A 22,249-nucleotide genomic window follows, 5' to 3' on the forward strand; every position below is an offset into this window, starting at 1 on the left:
ATCCTGTGGGCTAAAGAGTCAGGCACGTTGCATGATATACAGTTAGGAGAGTCACTGATTCCATATTGGTATGTCCTATCTCTTGTCACTATAACACGATGAACCACTTTGTACCATATTGATTGGGCAGCTTTTGAAAGGTGTTTGGCGGAGACATTTTCCCATATTTGTGGCCAATTATGTGTATTGAAATCCCGGACTATTCGTGGTACTGTGTGCTTGAAACTATTGATTTCACTATATAACTTTTTAACAGATGGTGTAATTGTCTCATGTCGTAATAACTGGTAGCATACCTGTAAAGCGATGTCCTTATAAAACGAAAATCTTTTGGGGATACTTTGAATATCGATGGGAGCTTCTAATGGAATGTCCTGTATTATCTTCTGTATACATGCTTGGGTCGTTGACTCGTGCAGTGAGAAAGCTGTTTAAGGCCAGTCTGTACAAACAATGCTCTTGCCTGTGTGTTCACGTGTATTAGTGCCAAACCACCTGTCTTCTCTGATAACGTGACCTCATTTATTGCCACCCGGAAAATTGTATCGTGCCACAAAAAGCAGCCAACTGCTTTGTTGACCTTGGCTAAGTGCTGTGTTTTGAAGGGCAGGATTTTTGCTACATACCAAAGTTTAGAGAGAGCAAAAACGTTGATAAATCTTACTCGTGTTTTTAAACTCAGAGAGCGCATCTTGTTCACTCTGAGGACGTAGATTGCCCTCTCGCACGTGAGATTACTATTGGCTTCGATCGTTTCATCGATATTTGCATAGAAGTTTATACCTAAAACTTTTATTTTCTTGTCTACAGGGATCTCCGTATTGTTTGCGAAAGGATTCTCCTTGCCAAGGGGCATCAGGAATGACTTTCGATTGTTTAGTTTTGCTCCTGATGTGAGCTCAAAAGTATGTATTTGGCTTTTAACACTGTACAGATCTCTTTCATCCTTGAGAAAAATCGTGACGTCGTCCATGAAACTGCCAACTTGTATTGTGGTGGAAGCCATAGAAATGCCCTGTAAATGATGTTGGATACTAAACAAAAAGGGGGCTATTGTGAGGACGTACAATGTGCTACTCAAGGGACTACCTTGTAGTACACCTCGTCGCATTTTAAAACTTGTTGTCAAGAAACCATTTATTTTGAGTTTTAGCAGCATATGATTATATAATGTTTTTATCCAATTAAGAAAAGTGTCTCCGAAGCCATATGCTTCTAAGACTTTGTACAGATATTCGTGGCTCACTCTGTCATATGCTTGAGAAAAATCTAAAGATAGAATTGCCTCTGATGCATTCTTATTTTGTTTGGTAATAATTACGTCTCTTATCGTTTGTAGCAAGTGATGTATACTTTGGGACGTATTACAAGCGAACTGTAAATTGCCAATAAGTTTAACCATATATTTTTTTAAACGCTGATTTATGCACCTACTTATAAGTTTGATGTCACTGCTCAATATGGAAATTGGCCTAAAATCTGTGACGAACTTTGAGTAGATAGAAAAGGGGCATTTAAAAACAAACCGGTTATAACCGGTTATACAAGTGTCATGTGCCATCGGGCACTTAACAAGTGCAATCAGGTGACCCTGTGTCGGGATGTGTCATGTGCCCATCTTGCATCTTGGAACATGCATGTTGGAACATGTTATTTATTTCCCAGTAGGGAACAGTGCATCTTGGGCTAAACTGGTTATAACTGGTTATACAAGTGTAACTTGTCATCGGGCACTTAAGAAGTGCAACTTAAGGCTATGCCACCCCTCTGCAAGAGGCCACTTACACTCACTTCCGGTCCACTTCCGGTCCACTTCCGGTTATACAGTGTAACTTGCCCCTATCGGGCACTTAACATCAAGTGCAATCACGCGACTCTGTGTCAAGGGTGTGTCGCGTGATCCCTCTTGCATCTTGGTCCAAGTTTACCCACACCTATTTTTGCATCTTGGGCATAAAGTTCTGATACTTATTTCATGATAATAAATAACCCAATGAAAAATAATGCCAATGAACCTGTTTGGATTTAAGAAACATATTCAACCTGTAGAGAAAACAGCTGTAAACATGGATGTAATTAAAGAAATTCATCGCCAATTAAAAGGAATAATTATCATCCATCTGAATAGTATCTGGTATCAGGTTGATGAAGATACAGGGAAACAAATGCTTGTGTTCAATAATAATCTTCCATCTTACAGAATTCCTGTCACAGGTAAAATTCAAATATCTGTTTCTTTTAGCACGGGGGAAGGGAGGCCCCCTACGGGGGTAAATATACATATAGGTAGAAATCTGTATAGAATTAAACACAATAATATGAACCCCGACAGCACATACGATGTAGAGAAAGATGATTATCTCTATGCAGAAATTATTGGCGAGTATGATAAGCTAATCCCCTTCTTCATGGAAATTAAATTAATTTATTCTCTCATGAATATATAAAAATACCGTGAACAAAAAATAAAATTAAATAACACATATTCGAAAATTAATATACATAATGGATATATTTGGAAACAGAAGAAGACAAGAAATACCAGATAATTCAAGTGACATTGCCAGACTAGATGAAAGATTAAAAAAGCTTAAAGCTGACTTGTTAATCTTACAGAATTCACTAAGTTTAAACATACAAACAGAGATTACTAATCTCCAAACTCAATTGATTAACCCCATAGTGAAAATTGATAGTGAACTCAAATCCCTACTTGAAAAATATACAAATTTAGCATCCATAGACAACCTTCAAAGCTTGGGGGAGAGTGTAGGCAAATTGAAAATTGAACTTGAGAAATTTAGACAAATACAAACAACTGCTACAGAGCAATTAAAACAAGAATTAAACAATCAAGCGAATACTCTTCGCACAGAACTGCTTTCTATTATTCAAAATATCAAAACTCAGGGGGAATATGAACAGCTCAATGCTAGTATTGCAGAATTACAAGAGCAGTTTCAATCTTTTGAGACCCCTTCACTGGAAAATATTAAAACTGAACTCCAAACAGATCAGTTGCATACAGCTATAGCAGAAGTTCAAGCTAAACTACAAACATTAGAAAATTTTATCGATAATCTTCCTTCATCTTCAGAATTAAATGCTATCGCACGCAGCGTTGCCAATATCAAGCTACAGTTAGAAACTTATGAAGATTTTGGTAAGATACAGGGTACCATAGCTCACATTGAGGATACTTTGACTACTATGAGAAATGAATTAACAAATGTACAAGAAACTCTAGAATTCAAGTTGCCAAGTATAACCGAAACTTTAAACATTATTCAAGAACAAATCACCAAATTGGAAAATCTGAATACCGAAACTGAATTATCGCATTTTCACCATCTCATAGATAACATTCAGAACAAATTGCAAATATTACAGCAATCTACACCAACCCAAGATGACTTAAAGCACCTTCAGGATGCCTTGAGCAGTGTTGCAGATGCCAGCGAGTTAAATATTGTGAAAGAAGCCTTGACCACACTTCAAAACACTGTAGCTAATTTGCCCACTTCCCAAGAGTTAAGATCTGTAAAAAGAGCAGTGAATAGAATTCTCAAGTCAAAGGACATCAAAAACATACAGGAAGAGATTGGTGTAATTCAAAATACTATTAATACTTTGCCTACCAACCAGATAATCAATGAACTTCATGCATTATTTGCGGAAATCAAAAATCAAGTGCACAATCTTGCAAGCCAGAGTACCAAATTGAAACTTGTAGAGAGTTTACAAGAGATTATATCAAACATCAAGCTACAGCTTGCTACTCTAGAATCTACTCAAGAATCAGCATTATCTAATTTCACCACACAACTCCACAACCTCAAGGAAGAGTTCAAACGATTGTATGTTGATATGAGAATCAAACCAAGCTACAGTGAAGTAGTACAAACCATAGAGGAACACCTGGAACAAATATTAAGCAGGTTGGAGGAACAAGAATTAAAACATTTTTTTACTGTTGATATTGTTAGACTACAGAGTATTCCAAATACTAGAGGTCGCTGGACATATGTCAATGCAGGCAATGTTTACAAATTGTACCCATACAATCAGTCTCATGAATTTTTCCTCGATGGTAATATTAAATTTCTCAAATTTGGTTACTTGAAGAGTGGTAAGCATTTTGAAGTACCACAGTTCACCATACAAAGAAAAGATGGTGTTCATAGAGCACTTCAGATACCTGTTGCATACTGGGATGAATCTGCAAAAAGATATAAAGTACATGAGGATGAACAATTATCTGTTTTTAATGTAGAAGCAGGTGATCAATTATTATTTGAAGTGAAACAATTATACCCAGAAGATAATCCATTTTATGTCATATTCTCTTATACCATTAGATGTCAAGACAAGATATAGTTTATGAATTACATAAGCCAGCTCGTCGCAACTACAAGCGATTGAGTGTGGTGACAAAGGGTATAGATGATCTGTTTCAAGCAGATCTGATAGAAATGTCAACAGGAACTTTGAAAAATTTACATAAGATAAATCATAATTACAAGTACATGCTTACGGTTATCGATACATTTAGTAAGTATGCATGGGCAATTCCCCTAAAATCCAAAACAGGTGCTTGTGTTGTTGAAGCTTTTAAATTGATATTTAGCAAAGGCAGGACACCAAAATATCTACAGACAGATAGAGGAAAAGAATTTTATAATTCTACATTTAGCAAGTTAATGGAACAGTATAATATTAAACATTATTCTACATATAGTGATCTCAAAGCAAGTATAGTGGAAAGGTTCAATAGAACATTAAAACATCTAATGTGGAGGCAATTTACTCTACAGGGTAATTACAAGTGGATAGATATTTTACCTAGCCTAGTTCATAATTATAATAACTCAGTACACAGTACTATTCACATGAAACCAGCTGAGGTAACCAAAGCTGATGAGGCAAGATTGATTTCTACTGTTTACTGTAATAAATATAAACATACAATTAAGAAACCAAAATTCAGAATAGGAGAACAAGTAAGAATTAGTAAATTTAAACATTTATTCGAGAAGGGATTTACTAAGAATTGGTCTACAGAGTTATTCACTATAGTTCAAGTTTTGCCAGGGAATAGAAATACCTATATGATAAAAGATAGTAGCAATAAAATACTAAAAGGGAGATTTTATGAAGAGGAGCTCAGTAAAACAAAATATCCAGACACATATCTAATTGAAAAAGTATTACTTAAAAAGAATAATAAACTTTATGTTAAATGGCTTGGATTAGCAGAGAAAAGTTGGATAGATGCAGACAAAGTTATTCTTTGACACCAACATGGAATGTTGTACAGCGATTGCCAGATATAGCAAAAACTACTAAGAGAAATGGTGAGTTGCTGCCTGATCACATAAGATGCCTCATAGTAGGGCCTTCAGGTTGTGGGAAGACTACCTTGCTTGTAGATAATTTTTTGCTGGCCCCTAACTGGTTACACTGGAAAAATAGACACTTGTATGTATTTTCAAGAAGTTTAGAACAACCAAAATACCAGCAACTCATGAAGGTGTATGAGGGACTTAACATATCTACATTTGATTCAAAAGTAAAACCTCTCGATCACTGTTTGAAGAATTCTGTTGTTGTTTTTGATGATGTGATTCTAGAAAATCAGAATGAGATAAGAAATTTCTTTACACAGGGTAGACATAGGGAAATAGATTGCTTTTACTTAGCTCAAACTTACTCCAAGATTCCCAAGCAGTTATTAAGAGATAATACAAATTTAATTTGTTTATTTCGCCAAGATCATACTAATCTGAAACATGTTTACGATGACTATGTTGGGGGAGATTTAAATTATAATCAATTTTCAAAATTCTGCTCTTCATGCTGGAACAGCGATGATTTTGGATTTGCTACGATCGACATGACAAGAAAACCTAGCAATGGGAAATTTAGAAATAAAATCAACGACTTTTTGAACGTCGAAACATTATAAATAACCATCAATCACAAAATATAAATATGTCAAAACATAAAATTGATGATAATTTAAAATTACATGAGTATCTTGCTAAACGCTTTAAGGGGTGGAAGGATGAGAACAGAGGCTTTTATGAGCAGCGCAAGCATCAAGATCAGCCTATTATAGATGCTATCAGTGGTCTTGGTAAAGAAATTAAAAGCATCACAGAGCAAAATAAAGATCTCATCAATGATTTGGTGCCTCTCACTGCTAAAAACTATGCAGACTTCCCTCCTACCCCCTTATCTAGCATTCACACACCTTTAGCACTTAAAGAACCTCCTATACCAGCTATACAACAAGAATCAGAGAAGAAAATTGAGTTGGGGCCCTTGGCAAGAGATTATTTGAGTACAGGCAAGTTTGAGAAAGATGAGGTCTTTGGACTGTACCCTACTATGAAACCTAATGAAGGAGCAGTTTGGAAAATAGGGAAGTCTAGAGTGACATTCGAGGGGGACAACATAAAAGTCAATTTGGGTGATAAAAACAGTTGGTCAAGGTACCCTGGTACCCCTGGTCTATGGGAGCTCTTAACCAAGAAGCAACCAAAACATTTTACTGAAGAAGACTATCAAAGTTATTCAGATATTCTTATACTATCTGATGCCTTGTATCAAAACAACGATGCTAGTCAGAACAGAGTTAAATCAAGTAGTGGAGACAAGTACAAGAATCTTATCAAGCCCATCTGGAACCAACTCAAGACTGGAAGTGGTATCAAGCAATACAACACTTTAGCTAAAGAGTTTGTGTGGATTAATGATGTAAGAAAACTTATAGACAGGCTGTTGGTGATAGCAGGGGAAGAGAATGCTGGAAACAACAATTTTTATAATGAGAAGATGGGTATTGTAGATATGATTAGTAACAAGCTAGCTACTTTTATTGCAAATGATCCTAAAGGCATAGGATACTTGATTAAAATTATCAATACTCTACCACCTAAATTCTGGAACATGGCAGAGGGTAAAGGCTTAGTTAATGATATTATTAATAAACTGCCATTTGAGGTACATGTTTCTGGCTATCAGTACTGTGGTCCAGGTACCAAACTTGACAAGCGATTGAAGAGGGGAGACAAGGGAGTTAATCCTCTCGATGCAGCCTGCAAGGAACATGACATTGCTTACAATAGACATGCAGATCTTGATACTCGACATGTGGCTGATCAAAAATTAGAAGAAGCAGCATTTGGAAGATTAACCAGCAGAGATGCTTCGTTGGGTGAAAAAATAACTGCATTGGGTACAACAATTGCTATGAATACAAAACAAAAGTTAGGGTGGGGTTTGTAATATAAATATAAATACCCTTAAATAATAATAATAAACAACATGAAACCTAAAGGTGTTGTCTACCAGATTCCATATCATAATCTTAAAAATTTAAAAATTAATCCAATTTTAACTAAAAAACAACAAGAGAAGAAGAGACAATGTATAGCTAAAGGGAATGGAATGAAATTATTACTTAGCACATCACAATTAAAAAGGTTGCAAAATAGAAGAAAAAAATCACATAGTGGTGGGTTCATATTTAGCATCCCTGCCATCTTAGCTGCTCTAGGGGCTATCGGGAGCTTGGCTGGCGGGAGCGCTGCTATTGCCAAAACTGTAATAGATTCAAAAAGAATAAAGCAGAACTAGAAGAACAGAAAAGACATAATCTAGCTATGGAGAGCCCCCTACGAGGGGGTAGTGGTGTAAAGTCTAGGGTACTCAGTGGTATGAAATCCAAAGCTCTCAGAAAATTTTAAAAAAAGAAGAAGCACTCACCAACCAAGATATTGAATCTTTAGTTAAAATATTTAAAATTAAGTATTTCAGAGGTGTTTTCATGAGTGACGCTCTCCCTAAAAATAGTTCCCACCCATCTTGGGGGGCTCGAGAATGTGGTGTGGTTAACTTGGATATGTCCAAAAATATTGGTACACACTGGATATGCTATTATAAACAGAATAACAATGCTTACATATTTGACTCCTTTGGTGGGGTGCCCCCTACAGAATTAATTAATTATTTAAAACACGTAAACATTTATTACAATGATGAGCGTATACAAAATTTCAATCAAATTATATGTGGTCATGTTTGTGTTACTATGCTCAGAATTTTGAATAAAATACATAACATCAAATTAGAAGATTTTCAAAAAGCTGTGTGGTACATTAAGCATGGGAATTTTTCATCTTTCTAGTGAGACATCGATCTTGAAACTACATCTCCATGATGATATCATATATCCAAAATCCATAGCTCTCAGAGCTTTCTACAGCATGTATCTTATTCCAAATGTAACAAATTATAATAATTCTATAGTTGTGGGCAATGAGAAAATTGTTATTCCCCCTGGACAGTATAATTTATCTACTTTACAATCAGAACTTGGCAACAGTGTACTCCTATCTCAGAATTCTGTAACACACAGAGTGGAGATTGTGTCTGCGCAAGAAACTGTAGACCTGTCTAGCATGGGTGAGATTTTAGGATTTCCAAACAACACCAAACTAGAACCAGGTATCAGGCACATAGGTAAATTCATACCAAAATTCTTGGCTATAGAGACATTGAACATTCACTGCAACATTGCTAAAGGGATGATTATCAAAGCTGAAGAAAATTCAGTTGGTAGACACAAGGAAACAGGTATCATAGCTACATTCAAACCAAATTCTGAATTCATGGAGCCAATTTTCTATTCCCCCATCCCACCAATCTATTTTCCAGTTTCACATGACAAGTTAATTACATAGAGATAACAATTACAAATGAGAAGAATGAGATAGTTGATTTTGCTGGTGCCAATACCACTGCAGTAATTGAAATAAATATTTAATAAATAAATATATAAATAAATACCCAAAATGGAAAATATCGAGAGTTATGAATTACAGTCCTTCCCTCCAAACAGGAGGACCTTTGCAAACCTCAATGAACCCAACAAAGAGATCGAGTTTGAAATCACAGCAGGAGATGGGTTTATTCATCCACACAGATCAGATTTGTATATAAAATTTGATATTGTTAAGAAGAGCACTGGTGAAGAATTTCCTCCTACTGCTAATGTGAAACTTATAAATAACTTTGTACCCTTCTTGTTCTCACAAGTTGAAGTCAAGAAGCATGGCACAGTCATAGACAGAATTGATTACCCTGGTATTACATCCACTACAATAGGAACTTTGAAACTATCTAAAGCAGAAAGTGCTTACTACAAAGCTGCTGGATTCGAAGCAGGTACAAAAATTCTAACAAAATCTCACACAGTGTTGTTCCCTATGAGATTGCTATTTGGATTCTTTAGTGATTACAAAGAGATCATGTGGAAAGGAGGTCTTAGCATCATATTTCGTAGAGCACCCAATGATAACAATGCCATCATGAGGTACAAAACTTTAAATGCAGATGGTACAGCAAATGATGCTAGCTTGCCAGAGGCTGTAAAATGTGTTATACAGTCCATGGAACTAAGAATGCCAATTGTTGAATATGAAGCAAATTATTCTCTCAAGTATAAATCCAACATCTTGAAGAATCCAAAAATTTCTTTAGTTTTTTATACTTACCAGTGCATATCTAAAGATGTAGAAGGCAAGTTTTTTGAATATGATATTACAACACAGTTTCAATCTTTAAGATATGACATGCCAGAGTTTGTAGCTGTACTGTTCCAAACAGCAAGAGATGACAATCAAGAAAAAAACAGCAGCCAGTTTGATGACTGTAAAATTAAAAACATATATTTAAAGAATGGTAGAAATGAAGTGTTTCCCCGTGAAAATTACAATTTGAACATAGCAAATCGAGATTATTTAAAATTGTATGAAGGATACTCTGCTTTTAAGAGAGTTACTGAAGGAAATATGAATATGTATTATGATCCAGATGAATTCATAGCTCATAGGCCAATGTTTCTAATAAATGCTTCAAAAAGAAAATTAGTAGTTATAAATGATAGAACTAATATTAAAATAGTATGTGAATTTCATGATGCACTACCAGAGAACACTACATGCAGTGCAATTTTAATTGTAGAGAAGTCATACATATATGATGTGAAGAATGAAAGAATAATAGAACAATTTTAATTTCTATATGTTTAACAAGTTATCAACCATCCTCCTAGCTCAATTAGGGATGGAGATATAACAATTTTTAAGTTACATCTATCTATGATGAACATTTGTTGCAAGATTTGCTTGTATTATAGTGTCCATACTCTCTTGTATGAACATTGCAATCTAATATTTGCAATTTATTATCATTGCCATTGAGTGCTATTTTGTTTTTTATAGTGGTATGGACACCATCTAATCTACTAGTAAGATGATGAGCTGACATTAATAAGGTTTCATTTTTCAATAGGCACTGTTTGAAATCTTCTATTGTGAGTTTAGCAGTACAGCTTAGACTCACACCCTTGGCCTTTTTTATTTCATTTTTGCCATCTATCTTTAAGAAGTACATTTTTGGCCTGAGGCCAGCAAATTCTGATATTATGGACCCTTCCACCTCATCTTTCATTTTTCCTGGGATCATCTGATTTTCAACACTGTACAGTGGATGATCTTTTGGATAGTTACTAAAATCAAAATGTTCTCTCATAGAAAACAGATCACTGTATAAATCATCTATTTTTATTACATATACAAAAGCATCAGTATCCATGTAGGCTATCTGAATATTATTTTTGGGCCTCATAACATCATAATGGAACTTATACATCTCCAATTTAGCTAATTCTAGAACTGCAACACCCACAGCTATTGGTGCATCACATATTACACTGACAGGGTTCCTCTCAATAAGAGTTAGATCATCAGTGATGCTGTTAAAGCTCTTGTATGTGGGGTCATTAATAAGCTTCTGGATTTTTTTAGGATCAGACACCAAAGAGCATCTCACCCTATTTCTTTTATCCTCTAAACATTTCCCATAAATAGAGTTGTTTATTAATTTATACAAATTTTTCTCAACCTTGGAATTTGTCTGTATGCGACGATTTGTATTTTCTTGAATATAAGGGGCTAACCATTTTTGTTGCTCAAATTTCAATCCCTTGTGGATTTTGGTGAGTTTCAAACCATGCTTGACATAATATTGTAACAGTCGATAATGAAGCACATAATTATATTTGTTTTCAAAAGATAACACCAATTTTGTTTCCCCTGTACCCGGAATCTTCTGAGAAACTGGAACCATAGCAAATCCATGGTGTTCATCATGAAGATCAGATGGATATTCTAAATCAACTTCTAATAGACAACCCACTGGATTATCTTCACCCCAATTTAGAAAATCCTGGTTTTCAAGTTCTGCATTAGTCATCCATTGATAGTTCCCAATTGGGAGTGATTGGGTCATGACATAACCATATAAATTGTTCATGTCAATGTATAGTATGTATGTAGAAGATTTGCCAGGATTGTAATCAGCTAGATATTTATTGTTGGCTTTTGCATACCTCAAAGGACACTGTACTATACCACCACGTTTACCAGACTCAATAAACATGAACTGCTCAATATTGTCAACAAGACCAATTTCAACTCCTGTATACTTAAACATAGCCTGCCAGGATAGACCAGGTGTTGTGTAATAATATACAGGATCTAGTTGATATATGTGGAAACACCTACTTCTAAAAGCCTCGAACACATCAGATAATAGGAGGGTATCCAGAATCAAATATTTGTCATGATAATCTCCCATTGTTCTACAATCTAGTGTATTCCAAATTTTCTGGGCATATTGATAATCTTCCTCACTACACTCCTCATCTTGAAGATGATTATAAAATTGTTCTCGTGGTGGTAACTGTGTCTCATTAAATTTGTCAAAATTATCCATGTATTGATAAGGGTAGACACCCTTTCTTCTCAGCAATTTCATGTTATCATCACCAAAATATTTCTTCGTGTGAACAAATTCACTATCGGTTAATTGTTTCACCAGAGTTGCCAAGCTACTAGATAGAAATTGGTATGAATCAAGAAACCTGAGAGAAACAATTTTTCCATTTTTTAATCTAATAGTTTTCTCTATGGTGATATATTTGTCTTTACTGCGTGGTATAATATTAATATCCTCTGCATCATATCCCAATTCTGAGATAAACAAGTGTGCATCAAAATTTTGCAAATTGTGAATAAATACTGGAATAAATTTGTATCTCTGTATTTTCAAGTTACATGGATTGCAAATACTGGCAATGAAATCCCCACTATAGTGATTGTGATGTTGAATTTTTTGGCAATGTGAATCAAACTTATTGTTACAGTATGCACACTGTGTTGCATTATTATGTTGGTCTTGTTGCTCTGGTGTAAGATCATTCATCGGTTCTGTGTTATGTAAAATTGGAGCAAGTGTTTCCACCCACTCTCGAAGAGTTTGGATAAATTTTGGGGCTGCATTTTCACCTCGATAAATATAAGGGGGTGGACTGTTTGTGTGATATGTGTTTACCAATTTCAGAGCAAAACCACAAGCGACATGTTTAGCAATATGTGTTGTGTATGATGAATTTGAATCTGGGAGGCATACTGCCATTGGTTTCTGTATTGTCTCAAAATCAGCATAGATCACAAATGGATGCTGCACTAGTGATTTAAAATTTTTGAATTTTATAGTTTTGAGTGGAAACTTATAAGTCACACAGGGGTAGAGGTAACATTTTTCAATATGTTTCTTTAATTGTTCTTCTCTTGTTTTCATACTTGTGCCATGAAATATTGATAGGCAACAATCACATATGGTAATTCTATTATGATGTAATGTTATTTGGTTTCTCACTAATTTTGGGAGATCCTGTATCAAACAATAATGCTTTTGATTTCCCTCAGAAACATACAGCAATCTAATAATATGTGCATCATTAGCTGGTGGATGGTGTCTAAGTACATTAATGTGGAATTTTTCATCATAGCCCTAAACAAACACAGCTAATGGTTGATTGTGGTGCTGTTCATATTGTTTTTCAAATTGCTGGATAGCTGAAATACCTACTGGATATTGGATACCAAACATTATTTGTTCAAACTCATCAAAATATTTCATATAGTGAGAGACACGATGTTTATTATTTGGTGCTGGATAAAAATGTGCTATAATACACCAAAGAAAACACATATCATCTTCATTTTGAATATTTAACACAGCATGTTTGTTTCTAATCTTTTTGGGCAGCTCAATATAACTAGACCCACCACCAAGGGGAGTATATCGAGCTAATTTAATTTCAAGTTTATGATCAGTATTACACAATCGCCATCCTGAACCTCTGCCTTCAAATTCTTGTTGTTTTAGTTTAAGTTGTTCACACATTTTATCATAAATATCATTCAAACAAGTGATATCATCACGGTGTAAAATTGACACACGGGTACAATGAGAATATTGTTCTTGTTCACCACGAGGATTTATATACAGTGAGGATAGAGTGAAGTATATTTTGAGGGAACATTTCAAAAGCATGCTTTGAATTGCATCTATAATTTTTTGCTTCAGTTTAGCCAGAAAATTTGGAATATCTGAGAGATCATCATCTATGTCTGTTGTAGTATATTCATTTCTATACAAGATTTCTTGTTTTTGGTTTGATCTAATTATTTTGTTACTCATTTTTTTACCTATTGTTTATTTATATACAATTAGAAAAATTTGTTGGAATAACTCACACTTAACTAAAATTGTTATAATTTTATGTTAATAAAAATTATAGAAAAAACAACAAATATCAAGAAATAGAGTTTATACTGGGGTATATGTTTATTTTTATAGGTTTCTTTTTCAAATTGTATAATTTCAGGCAATAAATTATTAATATACAATGTTTAAGAACAGAGCTTTATATTCACACACCTTTAGCACTTAAAAAACCTCCTAGACCAGCTATAGAACAACAAGAATCAGAGAAGAAAATTGAGTTGGGGCTCTCGACTATAGTCTACAATGATAGAGCACTTGAGTACCAGGCAGACAAAAAAAACTGCATAGCTCTATGTCAATTAGTTCTTGAGATTTTGTATTTAGGAACCACTTTGGCCCCCCCCTGCCAAAAATTGGCTTTTATTGCATCAGTGTATATTGTCTCTATGACCTTACTTGGGTTATTCCGCCAAATTATATGCTTCAAGTCTCCTATACTTTGGTGGAGCCTGTTCAGGTTCTGCCCCCCACTTGTGGGTTCCACTGCCGATCCAGCAATGGTGAAGAATCTGCACTGTGCCCTGGCTTATATAGTTTTGTCGGACCAATCAAAACCTTGCTTATTTAAACCAATCAGAAAACACCACATCATCACATTATGTCATAAGCAACCAATCAGAAAACAACACATGTCTAATAATTTGTTGCAAATCATGATGCAATATAAATAAACCAGAAATAGGCCACAAGTGGACAGGAAGTGGACCGGAAGTAGGCAAACCGGAAGTGGACCGGAAGTGGACCGGAAGTGGACCGGAAGTGGACCGGAAGTGAGTGTAAGTGGCCTCTTGCAGAGGGGTGGCATAGCCTTAAGTTGCACTTCTTAAGTGCCCGATGACAAGTTACACTTGTATAACCAGTTATAACCAGTTTAGCCCAAGATGCACTGTTCCCTACTGGGAAATAAATAACATGTTCCAACATGCATGTTCCAAGATGCAAGATGGGCACATGACACATCCCGACACAGAGTCACCTGATTGCACTTGTTAAGTGCCCGATGGCACATGACACTTGTATAACCGGTTATAACCGGTTTGTTTTTAAATGCCCCTTTTCTATCTACTACTTTGGATTTGCCTTTTTGGGAACTAACACTATAACTCCCGTGCTACTGGTCTTCCCTATGGTCCCTGTTGTCAACACTTCGTTGACCCATTCCGTTAATTCGTCTCCTATTAGATCCCAGAAACATTGATAGAATTCTGATGGTAATCCATCTTCGGCTGTAGTTTTATTCCTCGGAGCTTTGAATACTGCATCATGAACCTCCTTTTTACTAAACGGTTGTGTGAGCTCAGTTCTTTCATTTTCTGTCAGTGACGCAGGGAGGTAGTTCAAAAAATTGCATTGCGTTTCTGTTGGATTAAAGGCTTGACCAAGAAGATTTTTATAGTATTGCAAAAACCTGTCGTGTATACTATGAGGGCTGGTGACAACTTCACCGGAATCTAAAGTTAATTTATGAATAACGTGACTCCTGGCGTGTTTATGTTCTTGAAGAATGTGACTTAGTGTGGCTTGCTCGTCTGGGTCTATAGGAAGAATCTTGCTCTTTATTATTGCTGCAGATTTTCGTTTCCTATGTATAGCAAGTAATTGCGCTTTTATGTCATTTGCATAAGGACGATCGAAATTACCTTGCAATGCTAAACGATGGAGATCATTCAAGACTGCATACAAAAAATTATATTTGTTTCTTTGATCTCTACTAACCTCTGCACTGAAGAATTTACTGACCTGACGAAATTTAGGCTTAACTCGAGTTTCCCACCACTCGATTAGGGTCTTGTGCACTGGCCGAGAGGCCTTGAGTTCGTTCCACGTTTCCCTGATTAGCTGGACATAACTACCATTTTGTAATAATGTGCTATTTAAAAGCCAGTATCCGCTACCTTGTCGGGGTTTGATCAAATCTAAATTTATTTTGAGAATTGGGACACTATGATCACTAAAGCATACTGGAAAATTTTGAACACTAATGATATATTCCTGAAATCTTGGTGCGACATAAAACCTATCGATCCTTGACGCACTATTGGAGGTGATATGTGTGTAACCTTGACTTTCGCTATTGGTGTGTATCCAAGCGTCACGCAGTTGTAACCCCTGCGTTAATTCATAGAGCGCACGTGAGAAGTTGTATCCTGGATTTTGATCTTGTGAACGAATTACGCAGTTAAAATCTCCCACTAGTATAGTGTCTAGTGTGTGGGATGTCAACTCGGGCCCTACAACTGTTGAAAAAAATCTTCTCTTTCCCGTCTGTTTTGGCTTCCTGACGGAGCATACACATTACAGAGAAACACTGAGCCTAATTTGGCACTTATTTGTCTGCCCGTGGGATGGGGCACTACATTACGTAAATCCAAGTGTCGCCTACATGCTATGGCAGTCCCTTGTGCAAAGGGAGTAAAATTGTTGTAAACTTTAAACATGTTCAGTACAGAAAAATCGTCTATGGCTACCTCTTGTAAGAGGGCCACATCAATAGACGATTTAATGAGAAAGTCATTGAGAGCAATTATTTTGGTCTTACTTTGCATTTGATTCAAATTTATAGATGCCAAGGTAAATGTTTGCATGATTAGAACTGTCCACAAAAGAAAACTAAACTTACTTACATTCTTCAACATTACTAAACTCTAATTTCTGCCTAGAATGCATTAACTATGCTTTCCACTAAATAAATCTGGGGTAAGTTTGTTATTCGTCGAAGGTTTCTCTTTAATTACATTTCCTGAATGACTTGTTAAACTACCCTTTGAAACATCTTGTTTTGGAGTACCAGGTTCTACTCTAAATTCGTTATGAACTATTGTGGAACTTACGCATTCATTATTTTTCTTCTTCTTTCTACGTAGCACCATGGACTCTTCCGCCACTGACCGTAACCTTGATACAGATCTTGACCGTGATTTCCTAGGAGAGGTAACTACGGGGAATTCTGCCTCCGTGAACAAAGCACTTGGAGGTGGAGGCGGGGGTATGTGATGCATCTCCTCTGCAGTGGTCAATGTTGGCTGCTCCATCTCGTCCCTTCCTGTTGGTGCATTCTTCTCACTAACTTCCTGTCTGGTACCTGTCTCCTCGTCGGTGATTCTGGGGCTATCCGTGTTCCCTCCATTGCTATCTCCTGACGCTGGGACTTCTGCAACTAACGGAGCTGAATCTCTTGGTTTAGTCCGTACGGGTAGCACAGTTGGTTCATATACCATCGGTACATTGTCAGCGGGTATATTAACCGGACCCCTGCGGGACTGGTTCCCTGAGGATCTACGCTTAGGGCACTGAGCAACTACATGATCCTCCCCCGAACACGCGAGGCACGTACGCACCTGCCCAGGGTATGTTACCCAATAAGAGTCTCCATTCATTGTTACATATGAGGGTATGGGTTTACGTAGTATCATTTTAATCAAGACACGTCCAGTTCGAGTAGGGTAAATGTGATCTGCAGAGTATGTCTCGTCTTCAATTTTTAACACTTCCCCATAAGACCTCATGACACGACTTATCACTTCTGCACTTAATTCAATTGGGACTACATGGATTCTGACGATTACATGCCGCTGGTGGGCCCATTCTACTTCAACTTTATGATCACCATCTATGTCACTGTAGATTACCTCAGCACCAAAATCATTTAGTAACCGTTCTCCTACCACTTTTGTCGCAAATTTCACGTACAAACACTTACGAAAGTAATCTATTTCAAAACTGAGCACTTGGTTCGTAGGCACTTGGTAGACATCATGAAACCATCGATGAAAATCCAATGACGTAGGTCGCGTTTTGACCTCACGGAAACAAATTTCAAGGTGTTTTCTCTTTGTGTATTCATCGTGAACTATTTCATCGTATCTTCACTGGCTCACGGTAATTGTAGACAAAACCTCGCTTGCACTCCAAAGGAAAAAAGAACTAACACAACACTAGCAAACCGTATACGGCCCTAGCTAACTCGGACAGTTCGATCACTAAGCCTTCTCACGCGAAGAGCGGAGCTCGGTACGAACTGATACCTGCACGAGCTGCAGGCAGACTATCATAGTGAGCTCTCTGAGTGTAATTTAACTAAAAATCATGATTTTAGCTGATTTTCCAAGTGTAAAGAACTGAAAATTTGTTTTACGCAAGAGCTTAAATTTCAATTTCCCCTATGACATCCAATTTTTTAAAATTTCACTTTTTTTTCAAATAACTAAAGCGAAATCTATTACTTTTTTTAACTGTAAAAAATAATTGTCTCTCATGAGTCAATTTTAAAAATTTTTGCAAAATACCCCAGTATACATTCGGTCTATTTATATCTGGACCGAAGATACCGTACTTGCATATTCTCATATCCTCCAGTGTTATGATATTGTTTGTGCTTGTAACTAATCAGTAACATCATGGCGGTACAAGAAATATACAAGTTTAAGATATTCTAGTAATATTTTGGGCCCTAACAATTAGCTACGTGAACTCGAGAGCGCTCTGTCATATGTCTTCAGCTAATCGTATTACTGCCGGACGATATATAAAATCATTGAGTCATGAAACTTTTTTCCAAGTATTTTTTTTTGCAACTAGATCTAGTGATACTTACTTCTTTCATGTTCTCCAAGTACATTTATTTGCAACTAGATGGCATCGGTGATATATAAATCACTGTGTAGGAAGTATTTTTTGGGAACCTAACTTGCGTCACCTACCACAAGACTACCACAAGACTGGTTAAAATGAAAACTGAAGATGTTCTTTAACAAGATATTTAGACTGGCTTTACTTATTAATGCAAGTAAAAATTAATGCTTCAGACTTCATCCTGGATGGGGAATGGCCACATTACTTTATTTAATATTTTTACAAAATATTTTTATAACAATGTAAGTTCACTATAATTGTAATGCTTTGCTTACTCTTCAGGGGAGAGTAACCTGCCTTGGTCGACCTGTTTCTTGTTTTCGTTACTTTCCCCAGGCAAATAACGGGTGTCCCAAAAGTAACGCAGGATTTAATTTAAGGAAAAAACATTTTATATATGTATTAGTTGGCAAAGTTATTACATTATATGAAAGAGTGAACATTCCCATTAAATTTGGAAGAGAATATCTGACAAAATTACCTCCACGATGCATTTGACACTCGAATTCTTTTTACAATATTCTGAATCACTTTTTCGCATAACTGTGGCTCAATGCCGTCGAAAGCTCATTGAATTTCTGCTTTCAATTCAGGAATCGTTGTTATCTTCGCAGCATAAACTTTGGACTTAATGAATCCCCAGAAGAGAAAGATCGCACCGTGTAAGGTCGCACAGTTGTTTCATTTGGAGCGCTTCTCCTATCGAATATGTCAAGTAATTTGCCCACAGTTTCCGTACTTGTAACGAATTTCAACGATCGTAACTCGCTCCTTCGTCATGTAGCGCTCCATATTGCCTAACCGCAATGTTCTTACTACAACATGTGACCTCTCAGAACGCTGCCAACCTTGCGGGGAAAAAATGGCGCACAATTAAAATCCTGCGTTACTTTTGGGACACCCTAGTTAGCATTACACTTCCAAAACTAACAATACGGTTCAATCGAATTAAAGACATTGAATAACTACCATATTCGTTACCATGAATATTGGGAAAATCTCAGTTCTTTTATTCTTGAATGATAGCCCAGACGTTCAGATTAAAAAAATATATAAAAGAAACTATTTATTTCGTTGATTTAATATATACAAAGAATTACATAAGAAATAAACCCCACATAAAAAAATGACATGATCCTCTTTAATTGAAACACTAATATATATATAATACTATACAGGGTGTCATTTTAATGGCGCCCACGGACAACAGATTCGTATAGAGGACATCAAAACAAACAACTTTTCTCAGTAACATTTTTCTCGTTGGTATGTCGATTCGACGCTACAGTCTTTCAAAAAAGGCCACTTTGCCGCCAAATTTCAGCCAAATTTAGTCTCTTTTTTTGCGTGGAAATTTTCGTTATAAACAAGAAGGGGAGGGAATTAGAGAAACATGTCATGTATGCTAGTGACAAGCTAGATATATTTTTGAACTAGTACTGCTGCTCTAGACCAGCGTACGAAGCTTTCATATATGCAGGGTGTTTCCGGGCTGATGATACAAACTTTCAGGGATGATTGAGAAGGGTACATGTATCAATTTGAGATAAGGAACCCTGATCCGGAAACGACTTAGTCGAAAGTTATAAGCGAAAATCTGCGTATGAAGATGTAATTATTTTATTAACTGCACAAGCTGAAGGGGTCCTGTTCCGTGGACAGCTCGGCCACCTGATCTGACCCCACTTGATTTCTTTTGTGGGGTCATGTGAAAAGTCTTGTGTACGAGACTGAAGAGGATCTACTGGCAAGAATTCTCGCTGCCTGTGACATTGTTCGAACGACCCCGGGTGTTTCCAACGGGTAAACCAGGACTTTGTGCGACGATGTCATGCCAGCAGCGAAGCTGGGGGACGCCACTTTGAACAACTGTTGTGAATGTAGCAGCTTGTGAAACTTGTCACCAATTTTCGCTGACTAGTCTAGTCTAGTCTAGACCAGCAGTACTAGTTCAAAAATATATCTAGCTTGTCACTAGCATACATGACATGTTTCTCTAATTCCCTCTCCTTCTTGTTTATAATGAAAATTTCCACGCAAAAAAAGAGACTAAATTTGACTGAATTTACAACTAATTATGCGCTACTTTGGAAATTATATAAAACAAAACTGTGATGAGTCTTTCTCCACCCTGTCACAGTCCCTTTAATCCCAGATTAAATAAATACCGGACACCTTGACCGTGTCGAATCTACAAATTTAAACTAATAATTTCGCGCAACAAGATGCTTGGCTTTTCACCAACGGATAGACATATACTTGAAATAAAACGCGTCCCTTAATCTCCTCTAAGAATAATAACAGTGGTCACCAAAACTAAGCGTTGTCTTGTCACCAAACGAATCGAAAAATGCGTGGACGGGGCACCCCCTCACTGGAGTCGCCAAGTGCGTGATTATCGGAATGAAACTCGACCGAACCGTTGGATTGGTCGTCAAGGAGCTGCCTACTTAGCATGTATCAGCTGGGCTCCACGGTCACTGGATTTGATACCCTGTGACTTCTTCCTGTGGGGTTCCATTAAAGACAATGTTTATGTACCACCACTCCCACAGAACCTGGAAGAGTTGAAGAACCGGATCCGTACTGCCGTAACATCAGTGACGAAGGACATGCTTGCCCGAGTGTGGGAGGAATTTGAGTATCGACGTGATATTGTTCGTGTCACTGCTGGAGGACATATTGAACATCTGTAATCTTAACTAGAGAGGTTCGTAAGTATGTGTGTCAAGTTTCATCTTCGTATGTCTTAAAGTTTAATAAATATAGGCATGCGAAATACGTATATTCTTTTTGAAACACGCTGTATTTCGATGAAAGTAAATGGTTGTTCCGTGAACGCTAGACATATGACTAGCCCAGCCACTCTACCGGTACAGAGAGAACCTTCCCAAGGTCTTCCCTCTTGCCCAAAAGAACGTAACAATGCCAACCCTGAACCCAGCTGTTCAGTCGGGTCCCTTTATATAGGCGATTCAAAAACAGACCAGTAAACAGTGTTGCCACATGAAGGGAAATTTCCCTTTTGCAGGGAAATTCGGACCGAAATTTTAGCCAATAGGGAAAAGGGAATTTCGATGGAAAATGTCACAATTTAAGGGAAATTTGAAGACTTCTGACTTTGCATTATTACTGTTTAGGGTTTATGTTAAGTTCCAGTTTCATATTCACATTTTAATTTTGTTCTGATCCTTATAATTTCTGCTCCCTTGAATATAAGCCAGTATCTATTTATATTTCTCTTAGGTTTATTGTACGTCGCTTTGCTGTATCTTCGGATAATTGTAACGATGAGAATTAACGATATAATGCATTCCTGGCCTGGATTAAAACCTGGGACATCTGACCAGAAAGCGATGAAGCTGATATGTATGTGAAACATTTGTGTAACATATTTTATTCATACAAACATGGACCAACGGAAATGTTACTACTACTACTACTGCTAATAATAATAATAATAATAATAATAATAAATATTATTATTATATTTGTTTAGGTGAAGGGGAAAAGTAGTCCAAAAAGGGAAATATTGCCCCTTAGAAAGGGAAATTGTGTTCTCAGATTGTGGCAACACTGCCAGTAAACTGGAATTTTCCACCCTCACAGGTTTGAAGGCACGCACAAGTATTTGAAAGTAATCGCCTTCTACACGCTGGCTTTCACCGTCACGTAGGCCAGCCCTACAGCAGGTTACATTGGAAACTGCATTCAAAAAGTATTATTTTCACTAAACAAAATATAATACTGAACATTTACAAAAACGAATAATGAAAAAGGATCATGTAGTGATTCTATCATTACATACTATGCTGTAAGAAAATACCAAAAATTCTTGACCACAAGCATAATTTCTTGACTTTATTGACCTACCTGTTGATTTCTTGACTATCTTGACACTCTTGAACGGTGG

At 36.5% G+C, this 22,249-nt stretch overlaps 1 protein-coding gene across 3 annotated transcripts in view; it reads left to right on the forward strand.

Moving 5' to 3' along the window:
- The window catches only part of LOC145980090 (uncharacterized), a 96,574-nt gene that overhangs the window by 20,624 nt on the left and 53,701 nt on the right, over positions 1-22,249 (forward strand). The gene's annotated exons all lie outside the window — the stretch shown is intronic.

Source organism: Lepisma saccharinum, chromosome 27 (genome assembly GCF_977018435.1).
Source record: "Lepisma saccharinum chromosome 27, izLepSacc3.1, whole genome shotgun sequence".
Classification (NCBI taxonomy): Eukaryota; Metazoa; Arthropoda; class Insecta; order Zygentoma; family Lepismatidae; genus Lepisma; species Lepisma saccharinum.